This window comes from Odocoileus virginianus, chromosome 23, assembly GCF_023699985.2.
Source record: "Odocoileus virginianus isolate 20LAN1187 ecotype Illinois chromosome 23, Ovbor_1.2, whole genome shotgun sequence".
Classification (NCBI taxonomy): domain Eukaryota; kingdom Metazoa; phylum Chordata; class Mammalia; order Artiodactyla; family Cervidae; genus Odocoileus; species Odocoileus virginianus.
In genome coordinates this window covers 29604017-29621022 of record NC_069696.1, presented here as the reverse complement: position 1 = coordinate 29621022, position 17006 = coordinate 29604017, and the positions used below count along the sequence as shown (strand labels likewise).

At 39.9% G+C, this 17006-nt stretch overlaps 1 long non-coding RNA gene across 1 annotated transcript; it reads left to right on the top strand.

Moving 5' to 3' along the window:
* The first annotated feature begins 11781 nt into the window (after window positions 1-11781).
* LOC139030686 (uncharacterized) lies at window positions 11782-15587 on the top strand. The gene is made up of 2 exons (XR_011483094.1): window positions 11782-11930; window positions 15270-15587. It is a non-coding gene; the product is annotated as an uncharacterized lncRNA (long non-coding RNA).
* The last annotated feature ends 1419 nt before the right edge of the window (window positions 15588-17006 follow it).

Genomic DNA, 17006 nt, shown 5'->3' with positions numbered 1-17006 from the left:
GACAGTTAGGGGGTTTGGGATGGACATGTACACTGTACTATGTTTAAAATGGATAACCAACAAGGGCCTCCTGTATAGCACATGGAACTCTGCTCAGTGTTATGCAGCCTGGATGGGAGGGGTGTCTGGGGGAGAATGGACACATGTATATGTATGACTGTCCTTTTGCTGCCACCTGCAACTATCACAATATTATTCATTGGCTATACCCTGATACAAAATAAAAAGGTTTTAAGAGATGCTTTTTAAAAAACTGACAAGCTATTTCATGGAGAAAAAAATAAGTCTTTTCTGCTAGCATGATGTAATGGTAATCATTTTTCCATACTTGTGCTAACAAGTATGCTCTTTGAGAATCCTAGTCAACTAGAAATGAGCGTTCATTTCTTCACTTGTAAAGTGATGTCTATCCCTTAGGGTTGGTGTCATTATCAAGTTAGATGATTGGGAACACGATTTATAAAACTTAATCTCTGTATAGACTCTAGTTATTTTGAAATGATGTTCTGGTAGACCTTGAATGGCTACCTTCATTTTCAAGTCCTTTCAAAAATGAATTGCCTTTCTTTCATTACCAAATTGAGAAATTATCTTAAAAGGCTGTTATTTTCCAAAAGGTCCATTCTCCCCACCCTGAAGTGAGAAGCATCAAACATATGCGGGAGTAAATGAGGCCAGAGAAAACTATTTTCTAGGTATTTCCTCTCCCCAAGAGATCTTAAAGTGATGGTCACAGGTCAGAAGTCAACAAGGACACAAACAGTGTTGTCAGCCAACAGACAGTTCTTTTTACAACTGCCACCAGCGTCTCTGGTCAAAAACAGAGTGGGTTTGGATGGAATGAGTCTGTTGCATATTCTTCTAGTTCCTGCCCTTCACCTTTACCTTTTCATTTATTTATTTACAGCTGTCCTGGGTCTTAGCTGCTGCTCCTGGGTTTTCCCTAATTGCTACACTCTAGTTGTGGTGTGCTGGCTTCTCTTTGCAGTGGCCTCCCTCATGGAGCACAGGTTCCAGAGTGTGTGAGCTTCAGTAGTTGTGGCTCATGGACTCAGCAGTTCTGGCACATGGGGTTAATTGTCTCACAGCTGAATTCTTAACCACTGGACCACCAGTGAAGTCCCTTTTGCCTTTTCTTCTAGATTAGTCATAAAGTGCTAGCAGAGTGCTAAGCCTCCATAGCTCATGCTCTGTATTGCTGTTATAAATACAACAGAACTGGGTGTTGAGTACTGATCCTCAAAGTTGTCCATCTCTAACCTACCAATAGCATTTCTACAGAAAAGAAATAATAGTAACTAACATAAATGGCATTTCAATATTGTAATGTGGGTGGGAAAGTAATCTATATATTTTAAAAGAGGCATTCAAGGTGAAATCCCACCATAGAACAGAGAGTAACTTTAGAAAATAATGACATTTATTGAATGCACTGCTATCCGTAGGGGTTTGTATGCCTCTTTGTACACGTACATGCACTGGTGACCAGGTTCAATGGTTGAATGGGGTGAGGGACAAAGGTTGGATGTTGGAATGTAAGAATAAATAAGGACTGACTCTTCCTCCAAAGAATATTAAACTTAGTTGGAGATTTAGTAAGAGATGGCCATTTTAAGAATGCTTATCTAATATGCATTAGACTTTCCTCGTGCCTCAGATGGTAAAGAAACCTGCCTGCAAGGTAGGAGACCCAGGTTCAATTCCTGGGTTGGGAAGATCCCCTGGAGAAGGAAATGGCAACCCACTCCAGTATTCTTGCCTAGAGAATCCCAAGGACAGAGGAGTCTGGTGGGCTATAATCATTGGAGTCACAGAGTCGGACATGACTGAGGGACTAACACTCACTTTTCACTTTTTTTCCCCATGTATTAGTTAGAGAAAATTAACAAATTGTACATTGAGTCCATAAGAACTAAAATGATAAAAATAAAAAAAATGTTGCTAACACTAGAATGCACTTTTCTCTACCCTGCCTCCAAGACAAACGATAATAAACCTCTGCCAACATGTTGACACCACCAAAAGTCAAGGATTTAAATCTTGGATGTTTGCTCAAGGTTTATAAGTAATGCTCTAGCTTATAGACCCTGCAGTAAGCAGAATAATTGCTCCCCAAAGATGTCTGGGTCCTAATCCATGGAATCTGTGAATATGTTACTTTACATGGAAAAAAAGGAATTTACAGATCTCATTAAGGAACTTGAAATGGGGAGGTTATTCTGGATAGATTGGGTGGGGTGACCAGCCTAATCACATGAGTCCTTAAAAGCAGATGACTTTTCCCAGCTGTGATCAGAAGCAGAGGGAGATATAACCATGTAAGATTAGTGGGAAGAATGCAATATGGCTGGTTTTGAAGATGAAGGAAGGGGACTGTGAGCCAAGGAATTAGAGCAGCTGCTAAAAGCTGTGTCCACTACAAGCTAGAAGATGCAAGAATTCTTGAGGAGGGAACGCTGTCCCGCTGACACCTTGATTTTAGCCTGGTGAGCCCTGTTGCCTACTTCTAACTTCCAGAACACAAAGGTAATAAATTTGTGTTCTTTTGAGTCAGTGAGTGTGTAATAACTTGTTACAGCAGTAATAGAAAAAAAAATCCTCTCTTTAAAAGTCCTTCCTTAAAAATGATTTCCCCCTTTAGTTCTCATACAGTTGTTTTGTTCTTGAACAATAGATGGTGCTAAGCATCCATGTTTCTCATATTGTCAGCCAACTCCTCCAGTTTGAAATAATTGGGACCATATGACAACAGTTGAAAACAGTTATTCATGGAAATCCACAAATCACATAGTTTGGGATTCAGAAAATCTTCATCAGAGCAGTGATGAACACCAGCATGTTGGAGATTGGGTTGCTATAATTCAAAAGTAACTACTTATTTAAAACTCGAAGAACAATAAAATACATGTTCTTTTTGCTATATCGAATGGCGAAATATTAAAACATGAACTGCAAACCCCCCTTCAGAAACACGGAACACCCTGAGGCCACACAGTATATGAAAGTGAATTGGAGATTAGAAACTACAGGGAAAAGATGCCTGCAGAAGAAGTTATGCGGCTGTTGCTGTCTTTTTCACATGTGGTGTGATACAACATTTAAGAAAGGCAGCGGCAGTCAGGTTTTTCTTGCAAACTGTTCCCTATACATTTTCTTATTAGTGCTGACTTTAAACAAATGCAACATTGTTTATATTTAGTTCCTAGGGGGCATTTATCAGTTTGACTATTTTTTAATAGTCTAAAATATCTATAAAGTAGATTTTTACCAGAATTGTTGATAATATATTGTATAATATAATAAAAATATATTTTATAGTATTTTTGATAATATATTTGATTGTAATTTTAAAAATTGATCTGGGCTACAATAATACTTTCAACCACAGTTCTGTATTCAATCCTCTTCAGTCTAATTTAATAATATGGGTGGTTGGCATCTTAGATTTGATGACTAGTGTTGTATAGTGTATCATTTTGGGTCTCAAGTAAACCCTCCTATAGTAAGAGGGGGAAAGTATGCATTCAGAGGCCTTTGGGGAGCTACACGTATGGAAAGATTTAGGAGCAGTCAATGATCTCAATATCAGTACAATCACTGCTTCCATCCCTTTCCTTTTCTCAATAGTAAATGAAAGAGACTCATTTTCTGAATAGAAGCAAAAACATCCTGAAGGATGAATATCTTTCAACTGAGAGTGAAGGCAGTCAATATATACCCACTTAGAAAAACCACGAACTCGTGGGAACTGAACGATGAATGCGCTGAAATTCTGAGACCATTGACTGGAAACATAGATAATGACAGAAATGTCAAGGGGACAGCATATAATGTCAAGGAGACATCTCATTTCTGTTTAGGTAAATAACTTCTTAATCTCCTCTAAGCACAACTCAAGACTTTATCTATTTGAAAGCCTCTTCCATCACTCAAGGGCCAGTCCCTGGAAGACTCTGCTCCTATGCATTTAAGAATCAGGAGCTGAGAGAGACAGTACTTATGCATACTGACTGCCCCATGCCACTATGTATTCTGAGTACAATTGTATTCAGCTTGAGCTATTGAATTACTGAAATTAAAGAAATGTTTAAAGGGACTAAATTAGGTGACTAAAAAGAAAGACTAGCCATCAAGGGCCACACACATGAAGAAAGATATTTTTATTTATTTATTTGGCCATGCTGGGTCTTCAGCTGCAGTATGTGGGATCTAGTTCTCTGACCAGGGATTGAACCCATGACTCCTGCATTGGGAGTGCAGAGTCTTAGCCACTGAGCCACCAGGGAAGTCCCCAAAAAGCTATTTTTAAAAATTAAAATCAATTTCTAAAGTCTGTTTCAGTAAAGAAGAAGCAAGAGCTATGATTTTCAATTGAGGGGAAGGGAACTGGCAATCGTTTTAATTTTTAGTAGTATCCCAAAACATGTGAATATTTTATTGTAAAATCTAATGCCGTGAGCATTCACAGCCTAATACTGGGAATTTATAAAATGCTTAGCAGTGTATTTATATACTTGATAGGAATGGGGTGAGAAATTGTGTGTGGCAAGGGGCGTGAGTGGCACAGAGTGGGTGGAATTGAAGACACAGAGGTAAGAGGGGTGCATATGGATGAGGCTGAGACAGGTGACAAAAAATCAGTCTCATTTAAAACTGACTTAAACGACCACCAGAGGGACTCCAAAGTTCACTCATCAATATTGTACTTCAAGCAAGAAATGTTTGGAATATTTAGATTTATGAATACACCATGCTAAATCATTAAAATATGGATAAAATACAGCAATAGGTGTTAGTCATTAATTCAGAGGAAGAAACTCAAATGCTTAAAATTGAGAGTTTTCAAGGACCACCAGTGGGGATAGAAAAGACTGTAATAATTGATATGAGAAATTTGTTAAATAGCTACGTTTAGTCTGGATTTAAGATGCTGTTTTATTTCACTCAGTTTCCAGTGTCTCTGTTTTGCCAGAAGGTGTTGCTATAATCTAGCTGGGCTTGGAGGACAAAGTCACGTGGAATGAAATGTGGTTAGACTGGATAAAAATGTAAACCATATAAGTATATAGAATTCAGGCACAAAGATATCCATTATATGGGGAAAAGAGGGCTTTACTGTAGTATGTGTCCTGCTATAAATAGTTCAGCAAAATGTAAACATGAAATATTTCCCCAGTGATATTTGCAGCCGTAGAAACAGTAGCCCTACTTTTCTTTTCATTAACTCTCATTTCTTAATAAAGGGACTTCTGTAGGGTGAAATTTGGGCAAAAATAGCAATGATCTGTAACTTTTTTATAACAGGGTATAGCATACATGGAGTAAAAACTAGAATTTAAAACCAGCAGATTTTTTTTGTTGTTTTTTTTACAAACAGAGCTTTGCTTTAATGTATTAAGTCCCGTATGTTATAGAAAGCACAGTGGGTGCACAAAGGAAGAAAAACTAACAAAGAATTGAAGAAATTGGAATTTAGTCCTCTTTTTTATTTTTTTAAGTTGGGATTTCTTCCAATATTGGCAAACAAAACACAAACTGAATACTTCTCTAATAATCTCACACTGTCAGTCAAGAGTTTTTAAAATGACCATTAAAAGGAATGTCTTTTCACTGAGTTAAAAATGTATTTTCATTCAGCCTTAATGCAGAATACACTGGAAATTTTACTCTCAAAATTCAGACCAAGTCACCTCATTTTTTTAAATGAAGAAGATCCTCTGGAGGAGGGCATGGCAACCCACTCCAGTGTTCTTGCCTGGAGAATCCCATGGACAGAGGAGCCCCGGCGGGCTACAGTCCATAGGGTCACAAAGAGTCAGACACTACTAAAGAGTGAGACATAGCTGAAGCGACTTAGCACATAGCACGCACATGCCATGCAAGGCAACGTAGATCAAGCCCTCAAAGTGTGGGACCACAGCTGACCCCAAGTTGGCTCAGCACAGGTGAACAAACCGAAGATAAACTAAGGCACGTAGGTAATACAGCCTCCTTGGAAATACTGTCTCAACGCTCCCCCTCTCCGATTTTATTTTAAATCACATTGGTAAAAATGGGTCATGGGAGTTTGAGGACGCCCTTTACACCTTGTTTTGCCCCGTTTTCACTTTGCTCGTGTCGAAAATTTGGCCCAGGTGTGATTTTGTTCAGAAAGTTTTCTCTGCATCAAGGCCTGGGCAAGGGCTCCTTGTGCATATTACAGAGCACTCTGAACCAGGTCACATCATCACAGGACTGTGCTAAAGGAAGGCCAAGCCTTACCGGTCTAATGCTTAGCACCCTATCTGCAAGTTGGATAAATATCTGTAGGACTGAACTGAATTGAAACTAATTAAGACTAGGTAATTCAAAAATTGCTCTTCGGCAGTCAGTTTGGGGTTTCCTTCAACTCCCGATTATGATGACCTCTATAGAGCTTTGTGGAAAATTGAGAACCCTGCTTCTTTAAAAATAAAAAAGAAGCAGCAGCAGCAAGACAGAGCCCTGCTAGGATAGGCCTGTTTTAGGAGGCTTGAACCCAGATTGTTGGAATGTTGTCCTGTGGACCACGTGGCTTCAGAAGAGGGCAGCAAGGTTGTGTCTAGGGTTTGAGATCTCTTTGTGGATTTCTTCTTTAAGAAAGAATAAAAAAGGGGGAAGTATCTGGACTAATGACCAAATCCCAGTGTTCTGAGAGTTCCACAAAGGAAGAACTTTGGAATATTATAAAATACACTTTGAGAATAATTTTTTTTTATTCTTAGATATGTGAATGACAAGAGATATCAGGACATACTCATATTGTGAACTCATTAAGAATGTTAAGCAGAAACTCCATTAAATTACCATAAGAGTTTTTGTAGATGTTGTAAGCAAAAAGAATTATGAGAATCAATGAAATAGCTTTTCAAATCAAAGTCAGAGATATAATTTATTATGTCAAATGCTTTTACTTTTTCCCATCTTTTTATTTGTCTAAGGTACACTATTTTTTCCCTCTGTCATGATTATATTTGAGCACCTTGAAATGTAATTGAGATGTAACATTATGTTAGTTTCAGGTGTATAACATAGTGACTCAATATAGGTAAATCTAATGAAATGAGTAAGTTGAGCACTCTTGCTTTTATTATCACCTCTGAAGTGCATGGAAAGCTTCTTGATTAATTCAGTGAAATTCTAGTCCAATTACTTAGTCATAAAATGTTTTAAAAGGAAATATTTTTGTTTCTAGTTCATAAGTTAAATGTTAGTTGCTCAGTTGTGTCCGACTCTTTATGATTCCATGAACGGTAGCCCACTAGTCTCTTCTGTCCATGGAATTCTCCAGGCAAGAATATTCTAGGCATCCAAGTAGTGGTGAACCAATAATCTGAACAATAAACAAGCAATATTTCCCTCAATGGAGAGATTGGATCTTTAAACCGAGGGCGCAGCCAGTGGAACAGTTCTCTATATAAAAGAAATATTAATAAATGACTAAATGTATGTGATATAAAGTGAGATGGAGTTTTAGACCTTATATACTTATATTCAAGAGAGAACCATATGCAGTAATCAAGATTGTAACGTGATTTGGCGGCATTCTATGCACTAATCAGATTAGATGCATGCTTGTCTGTGCATGCGCAATTGCTCAGCTGTGTCTGACTCTTTGCAACCCCGTGGACTGTAGCCTGCCAGGCTCCTCTGTCCCTGAAGTTTTCCATGCAAGAATACTGGAGTGAGTTGCCATTTCCTTCTCCAGTGGCTCTTCCCCACGCGGGGGTTGATCCCGCATCTCCTGCATCGGCAGGTGAATTCTTTACCACTGCACCACATGGGAAGCCCTAATGAGATTAAGTGAAAACCAGGCAAATCTACAAGTAACTTTATGCCAGGTAGGCATGGACCATTCATTTAACAAGTATCTATCGGATGCTTCCTCTGTAGAAGGGAATGGCAACCCACTCCAGTATTCTTGCCTGGAAAAATCCCATGAACAGAGGAGCCTGGCAGGCTACAGTCCATGGGGGTTGCAAAGAGTTGGACATGACTGATCACACTCACACACACACTTTGGATGCTTACTATGGGCCAGGCACTGTTCCAGACCCATGGGACTCACGAGTGAACCAAAGATCCCTGCCTATCTGGGGCTCACTTTCTAGCCAAGGATTCAGGGGATAGAAGCGCATACAGTAAGGGCTGGGTCACAGAGGGGAGGGGAAGGAAAACAAGGTCAAAGGGGCTGGGTGGGGCAGGTTATCTGGGCCTCATGGGCCAGTGTGAGGACTCTTCTTTAACGCAGAGCAAGATGAGAGGCCCTGGAGAGTTTTGAGCAGAGAAGTGATTCGGTCTGGCTTATTTTTGAAAACAGTCCTTCTGGTTGCTGCGTTGGGTATAGCCTGTAGCAGCAGGAAGGGCATTAGCAGGATGTTAGTCATCCAGGTGAGAGAGGATGGTGGCTTAGACAAGGGTGATAACTGTGGGATAGCAAGAATGTTTTGGAACCTGGATATACGTTGAGGGTAGAGCTAATAGGATTTCCTGCTAAATTATATAGGGGCTGTGTATGTATGTGAGGGAGAGACAGACAGTGGGACAGAGAGAGAAGGGTGATGCCAAGGGTTACCTGGGCTGCCCCGGTGGCTCAGATGATAAAGAATCTGCTTGCAGTGCAGGAGACCTGGGTTCGATCCCTGGGTTGGGAAGATCCCCTGGAGAAGGGAACAGCTACCCACTCCAGTATTCTTGCCTGGAGAATTCCATGGAGAGAGGAGTCTGGCAGGCTGCAGCCCATGAGGTCGCAAAGGGTCAGACACAACTGAGTAATTTTCAGTTACTTACCCCTCTTTAAGGTTTACCTGATCAGCTGAAATATGGAAAATAGGAAGAAAAACTTGGCAACAAAAAGCATAAAAAACTTTTTCAGACAGTGTTTGTAAAGAGAACATCAAAGAAATGGCATACCAATAACAGGAGACAAGGGGTCAGGAGAACATTCTTTTAGGTGGGAGAAAGAGCATGTTAATGTTGATTAACATTTCATTAGAGAGGGAAAATTTAATGATGCAGGAGGGAGAGGCGGATTTCTCCAGTGATGTCTTTAGAGGCTAGAGGAACTGGGATCCAGGGTCCAAGTGGAGGTTCAGGCTTTAATAGGAGAGGAGACAACTCACCTATGGTAACCAGCAAGAAGGTAGCCTATGGAACTGTGGCAGGACTGGAACTCAAATGAAAGTCTGTTGGACTCAGAGCTCAAGCTCTATCTTCTGTGCATAGGGAAGAAAGAAATGAAGCTACTCATGGCGTTAAGCCACCCACCTAGATAATCCATGTACCCTTCCTAATCAGGGAAACTCAGAGAGGCACCAAAATGTGATGGAAAGCATGGACATTTAAAAAATTTTTTTAGTTGCCGCATGCAGGATCTTTAGTTGTGGCATGCAAACTCTTAGTTGCCACAAATGGGATCTAGTTCCCTGACTGGCGATCAAACCCAGGCCCCTTGCATTGGGAGCACAGAGTCTTAACCACTGGACCACTAGGGAAGTCTCAAAGCAGAGGCATCTTAGGACCCTCTCTGATCCTCCACTGGGTGTGACACATCATAGTTAAGGTGAGAAAAAAAATTATCCGTGTGCCCTTATTCCAGGGTTCTTGTGAAGATCAAATGGAACCATGCACTTGGAAGTGCTCCAAGTTATGAAGAACTATATGCAACATGCTCTAATAATCAAGAGTATTAACTCCCTCAAGTCCTTTGTACTTCTTGTCCCCTCTGCCCGGAATAATTTGACCCTCGTTCTTTGCACATCGCCCTTCAGTTTATCATTCTTGAATGAGCACAGGGAAGTCTTCTTTGACCACACAAACGTGATCCCCACGCCCCACACTGACTCTGTCATGCTCTGTCTGCTTGCTATATTTTAGTATCTTCTTGGCACTTATACATATTTGAAATCATCTTACATAATTATTTGTTTATTTATACAATGATCATCTTTCCTGATGAAACAGACTCCATATAGAAGTGCAATTTTTTTTTTAACTTTTTATTTTATGTTGGCGGATAGCCAATTAACAATGTTGTGATAGTTTCAGGTGAACTGAAAAGGGACTCCGCCATATGTATACATGTGTGCATTCTCCCCCAAACTCCCCTCTCATCCAGGCTGCCACATTACATTGAGCAGAGTTCCTTATGCTATAGAGCAGGACCTTGTTGATTATCCATTTTAAATATAGAAGTGTGTATATGTCAACCCCAAACTCTCTATCTAGAAGGCCAGTCTTGTCCCCTATTTTCCCACAGAACCTAGAACAATACCTTGCACATAGTGGGTTCTCAATAAATATCTATACATTTTATTATTATCTTAATTACCCTCCAGATAGCTTTCCAAAAATAAAATACCAATTTAAGGGAAATACTGAAAAAAATCTTACCATGATTTAATGGCACAGCAACAGTAAATGACTTCAATTTAGTGGGAGCTTCCAAAATAGTTTCCTAACAATCCTCCTTTCCTGTGATTTCCCTCCAGGAGGAAAATCTTATTTGATGTCCTTAAACACTGTATTAATTCATCACTGTGACAAACGTGAGAGAGTTGTAGCAAATTGCATGTCTTAGGAAACATTCAATCAATATTAAGCCAAAAAAGGAGACTTGTCTCTTGTTTTAATGGAGCAAGAATCTCGCTTCTTACAGCGTGTTAATGACCTTTTATTGTTTTGCTTGACTATAGTCAAGAAAAGTTATGGTGCAAAAGAATGTGTAAGAAAGGAGGTGTACTCAGAGTCTGGGCCCAAGACACAGTGGACTGTTCTCCCTTTTGAAAGGGCTTGCAGAGATAGTTTTTGGATCTCCTTGATTCTTACCAGGAGTTCCTGTGATTATCTGTGACCTCCACCATTCATGCGAACTGTGCTCTCCAGAATGGGAGAATCATAGGCTGTGATCATTCGGCTTTTGCTTTCAAAGACTCAGTCATTTTCCGTTGGGGCTAGTATACCCCGTGTGATGGAGTTGGTCATAGGAAAATGAAAAGTTATGGGACAGACATGATTGATGACCTGCACTGAATTCTGTTATATAAGATAATAACATGTATCTTGCTTATGGGATAGACAAAGCATGAATCAACTCAGTATATTTAACAATAGCCAGGGGGGAAGGAGAAAGAGGGATAAACTGGGAGACTGGAATTGGCATGTATACACTATTATTATATGTAAGTAGATAAATAATAAGAACCTACCGTATAGCACAGGGAACTGTACTCAGTACACTGTAGTGGCTTATATGAGAAAAGACTCTAAAAAGGAGTGGGTATATGCTTATATAAAACGGATTCACTTTGATGTACACCTGAAACTAATATGACATTGTAAATCAACCATACCCTGATAAAAATTTGAAAAACAAATAACGGTCCAGTGATTAAGTCAGTTTACTTGGGCTAGACTTTATCCCCCAATCTTTCTTTTCTTTCTGTGTTAATTGATGTTGTGTGATTCGTTACTTTTTGTAGCAGAAAAAAATCTCTTATAGCTCGTTCGTATGCCTTTATTTCTTCTCTCCTCTGGCCATCCCTCCTTCCCTCTCTCTCCTCCTTTACCCTGCGTCCCTCCCTTCCAGTCTTTCTCAAATGTTCTTTCTGCATAATGAATGTCTTTCAAAGAGCCTATAGTTCATCCTTCTTGGAGTTTGTCCCCAAAAGGAGAATAAATCGAAAGTTACAGAAAGCTCATCTAGCCCACATCACTTTTAGAAAGTGATTTCTCTCATCCCTTTGCTTCTGATGTGAGCATTCAGGTCCCGTGTGCAGCTACCGAGATAAGAACTGTGAGTTATGCTGCAGAGTTGACTTTGACCACAATGATGGCCCACCAAGCAGCCATGTGAGCAAAAATCGATCATTTTCGTCTTCTTCCCTACACTGAGGCCTCGGAGTCTAAAAAAGGTAGATTTTTTTTTTTATTAAATTTTCTTAATTTACTGCATAACAGCCAACAAGGCAGTGACACATTCCAGAAACAAAATTACCAAATTGCATGAAAACTTACCATTTTTAAACAGCTCTGTCAAGAGGAAAGTGTTTATGGTTAGGTGTATGTCAATATGAATGACATATTCTTGCACAAACGTCAGGCTTATGATGACTTCTCCTTCAGTTCAGAGAAGGAAAAGTCAAAGTGATTTGTATAATTCTTCCTGGACCAATTCGTGCCAAGGACACACGGTTTCTGGTGAAGGAGTCATACCATTAGAACGTAAGAGCGATGCAATTCAGCAGAGTTTATTGTGTCACCAATTTTATTACATCCCCCAGGTTTCAGAACAGTCATTGCTTGAACAGAGGATGAGATGGTTGGATGATATCATCAACTCAACGGACATGGGTTTGAGCAAACTCTGGGAGAGAGTGGAGGACAGGGAAGCCTGGTGTGCTGCAGTCCATGGGGTCACAAAGAGTCAGACATGACTGAGCGACTGAATAACAATAAAATTACTTGGACACTCCAGGAAATCAGGGTATATTGGAAGAAACTGATGGATGAATGACAGGTGTGGCCATGTTTACTTTAGTCATCAGATAAAAATGTTTGGGTCCAGTTTCTGTATTTTAAAGAGGAGAAGACAAAAACAATCTATCCCTAACTTACAACAAGCTCACAGAACACATACAATATGTCCATAACCAGACCATTAATTTTTAGCCTGATCTCTACAACAGGGGTTCAGTTTGACTTCACGACTAAGTCTTCCACATTCAGAGGATGCAAGGGTGCACACATCACTGGCCCTAAAAGGAATTAAAGTAATGATGTTAAATTTTTAAAAGAGAAACTATTGTAAACTGTGACTTCCTCATTGCTTTTGATAGAGGATTTTGTTTATTTGTCACTTCTTTCCAAACAAAACAAAATTAAAGCCAGTGAAGATGAGGATGGAAGTCTTGTACAAACAGTGCAGTTCTTCTTGAATTTCAGTGAAGCCAAAGCACCCTTGATGCCATGCCGAATTCAGCACTTGCATCTCTCTCATGAAACTTAGAGAAGACCCTAATTTGTGCAGTGTGGATTACAGAATTAAGTGGGGGATGGTGAATCAGAGCACAGGGCATCCTGAGGAATATCTTGATGGATATAAATTGAAGTTCTGTCACACAACGAAGAGTTAAATACCAGCCACTAATTTCCTTCTATTCATCTCTTTTCTTCAGTTTCAACTTGAAATAGCATCAATAATGCTTTCCCCAAGAGAAATGATCAATGAGGGAAAGTGTCCAAATATATACATGCTGTGCTGTGTTTTACTCAGCCGTGTCCAGCTCTTTGTGACCCCGTGGACTGTAGCCCGCCAGGCTCCTCTGTCCATGGGATTTCCCAGGCAAGAACACTGGAGTGGGTTGCCATTTCCTCCTCCAGGGGATCTTCCCGACCCAGGGATTGAAACTGTGTCTCCTGCATTGCAGGCAGATTCTTTATCATCTGAGCCGTGAGGGAAGCCCATAAATACATATGCAGTTGGGATGCAATGAATGTTTTTTATGTTTGGGTAGAGCCTTAATTGTGATTGTACTTTTTAAATCATGCACTAGTTCCTGAAATCCTCTAGGATCAAGCAGCAGCATGCCCTGTGTATACAGCTTTTGGGGCAGATTTGCAAGGAGGTTAACTTTATGATAATGTGGCTCATATAGCCACAGTTGCTCCAGCTACTGAATCAGCCATGCATTTTCTTATGCCTGGGAAACAGGGCAGAGTCTCCTTCTGACATGGTTCTCCTTCGGCCTCATAAGGAGTAAAGTAACAAGTGAACCAAATACTTAAACATCCCGAACCCCACCTGCTTAAATGCAATTTTGTAGACTTGGGAGTGGCATTCAGTTATAATCAACTCCTGACAGGTCATATGAATGGGGAATATTTTTAATTAAGATTAGAATTATCCTTATTTTTCCGCTCTAGATCCTTAATCAGAGAGAAGAATAGATTGCAGTTGAGAGCTTGGTTCAAAGTAGCTCAGATGTCAGATAAACTTTCTGATATCTTTTAAAATTTAATAGACAAAAATGTTGCTTTCCAGTCTATCATATATCTGTTGGCAGTTTGGTGTCCTCAAGCAATTATATCTCTTTGGTTTAAAGTGCTGGGCAAATGTAGCTCAAGTCCATTTTCCCAACCAGATGACTGCCCTTAAACTCAACAGCAGCGACTGAAACAGACTTGGTTACAGGTAGTTTATTTGGAAGGTGAAAGAATAGGAAGAGGGAGCAAGGAAGGAGGAAAGCCAAGCGAGACTGCATCTTGCTGCTTGCTGTTGCCAACAACTGGGATTCAAGCCTCTGCCAAACTATGTATTGAGTTGGTCAAAAAAAGTCACTCAGGTTTTCCCATGACATCTTATAGAAGAAACAGAATGAATCTTCTGGCCAACTCAATACACTGTGCCTCAGAACTGTTCCTCTGAAGGATAGAAGCTGGGACACTTACCCCTCATTAGTTGTAGATCCTGCCCAAGGACGGTAGCTCCCCTGCGTTTCTGGATTTCCCTGGTGGATAAGACTGTAATGAGTTTGTCTGCAATGCAGGAGACCCAGGTTCCATCCCTGGGTCAGGAAGATCCCCTGGAGAAGACAAAGGCTGCCCCTCCAGTACCACTGCCTGGAGATTTCCATGGACAGAGGAGCCTGATGCGCTACAGTCCTTGGGGTTGCAAAGAGTCAGACACCTCTGGGCAACTAACACACACTTCTGGGTCTGCCCTTCTGGCAGCTTGATTAAGCTCCAGAGGCATGGGGAAAGGGCTTGAGATAGAAAAATGAGAGATGGGATGGGAATTCAGGCTGTGATGCTGTGAACTTGGCTGAGAACGATCCTTCACTAGTGCAGATGAAACCCAAGGTGATGGAGAGAATACAGCGTGGAATGCCAGAGGCAGGCACTTCATTCTAAGGTGCAGCACTGTTGACCCATCTGGATCATTTATGACCCCGTGGATACATTTATTTTACACATTTTTCTCAATGAACATTCTGTTAAAACAGATGCTCTGGAGAGCATGTTCATCCTGAAATGTTGAGTGGCCCTGCATACCCATCCAAGAAGCCCAGAAACAAATGCTAATTTGGAAATCATAGTGGAAGATAAGCAACTAGTTGACAAGTTGTCCAGTATGGTGGGGATGACAGCACTCAGTGGTCCCAAGAGAAGAGAAGGGAGCTTCAAATTTATTTTTCATCTGTTCCCTTAGCTTCTCTGGATTTTATTAATTTCTCTTCTATCTCCTATTGTAGAATCAAGTCTTGGCTGGCTGCAGTGTGCTCACTCATGTCTGACTCTTTGTGACCCCATGTGAAGGTTTCTTTTTTTGAGGACTTCAGTAATTTGTGGTAAAAATGCCTCAAAACAAGTCAGTAGAGATAATTATGATAAATTAAGATTAATTTCTTCTTTAGTTTTTTCATTCTTATCAATATTTTCATTTTTCATCTCATGAAATGTAGGTTATCCTCCAAAACCTATTTTGTAGGTTTGCAGTCAAGAGAATCAAAATGATTGATTTTTGGTATTTTAAATGTTGAAGTTTTTAAAAAAATGTTTCTAAATCAAAACTTTGGAAATGTTTCTTTTGCCTATTTAATCTAGAGATTTTGGTATAAAGCTGCCTTCTTTATTTTTAAGGTTACTTAATACTGGTTTTGGAAGTTATTTTGGAACTCATTGGCTTTGGAAGTTACAGAAAAGTTTAACTTAGATTTTTAGGAGGAAATTCCTAAATTTTTGGTACTTTACTTTGCTACTGTTTAGATGGAGGAATTAAATAAGCAGGATTCATTTTATTGCACAAACATTAAGAAGCATTGTTCACAGTAGATCTCCTATCTAGAACAACAGTATATGTTCAGAGCAGTAGAATTCATCTTACATTTTCCAAAAAGTAAAAACCAAAAATGCAAAATTTTGAGAAAAGTCTTTGAGAATACTAGCAACAATCTAGAAGAGCGGAACTTAAAGCTTATTAAATAAGTAAATATAGTAGTAGCTTTGGCTGAATAGGGCTTCCCTGGTGGCTTAGCTGGTAAAGAATCTGCCTGCAATGCAGGAGACCTGGGTTCAATCCCTGGGTTGGGAAGATCCCCTGGAAAGGGAAAGGCTACCCACTCCAGTATTCTGGTGGAGAATTCCATAGATCGTACAGTCCATGGGGTCGCAAAGAGTTGGACACTAACTGAGCGACTTTCACTTTCACTTTTTCCAGGCAAGAATACTGGAGTGGATTGCCATTTCCTACTCGAGCTGTCTTCCTGACCCAGGAATCAAGCTCATGTCTCATGCGTCTCTTGCATTGTAGGCGGATTCTTTCTGGGAAGCTGAACCAAATCTTAGAGTTTCTTTATGCATTAATAGTTATCGCTGAGAACTGCTAGGTGTGTGAGACATGGCTGTGGATCACTCAGCTCATAGTAGAACAGAAACTTGGCCTGGGTTCTCTAATTCTAAGCCCAGTTAACCATGGCAACCGAAGAGAAACAAAAATCAGATGAAAGGTGGAAACATTATGTTCAGATGATGGTCTATTTTGTCAAAGAGTGTGTAATACATATTACAATCCATTCACAGTCTCGGGGAGCTATGTCAAGAATAAAGAATTTAGGAAATGAGTCTGAACAAGGGAGTTTGGGCCTGATTTCTATTACTTAGGGGCAGAGGAAAAACATTTCTGAGTACTTGCTTTAAGGCATATTAGCTTAAACATTTTATATACAGTTAACTCTTACCATTTGCTGTACTTACATTTTATAGCTGCTGTGGACACTGAATTATAGCTACCATGGACACTGAATTAGCCAATACTGCTCTTAGATTGAAACATAGTGTTAGGTTCCCACAAGCCTCTGGACACCACATTTTTCTCAACTGACAAATACATATTAATATTGTTTTATGTGTTTCTGTTTAAAGACATCTTAAATATGTATTGTTGAATCAGTAACGTGGAACTCATGGTTCTATACTCATAGCACATAACT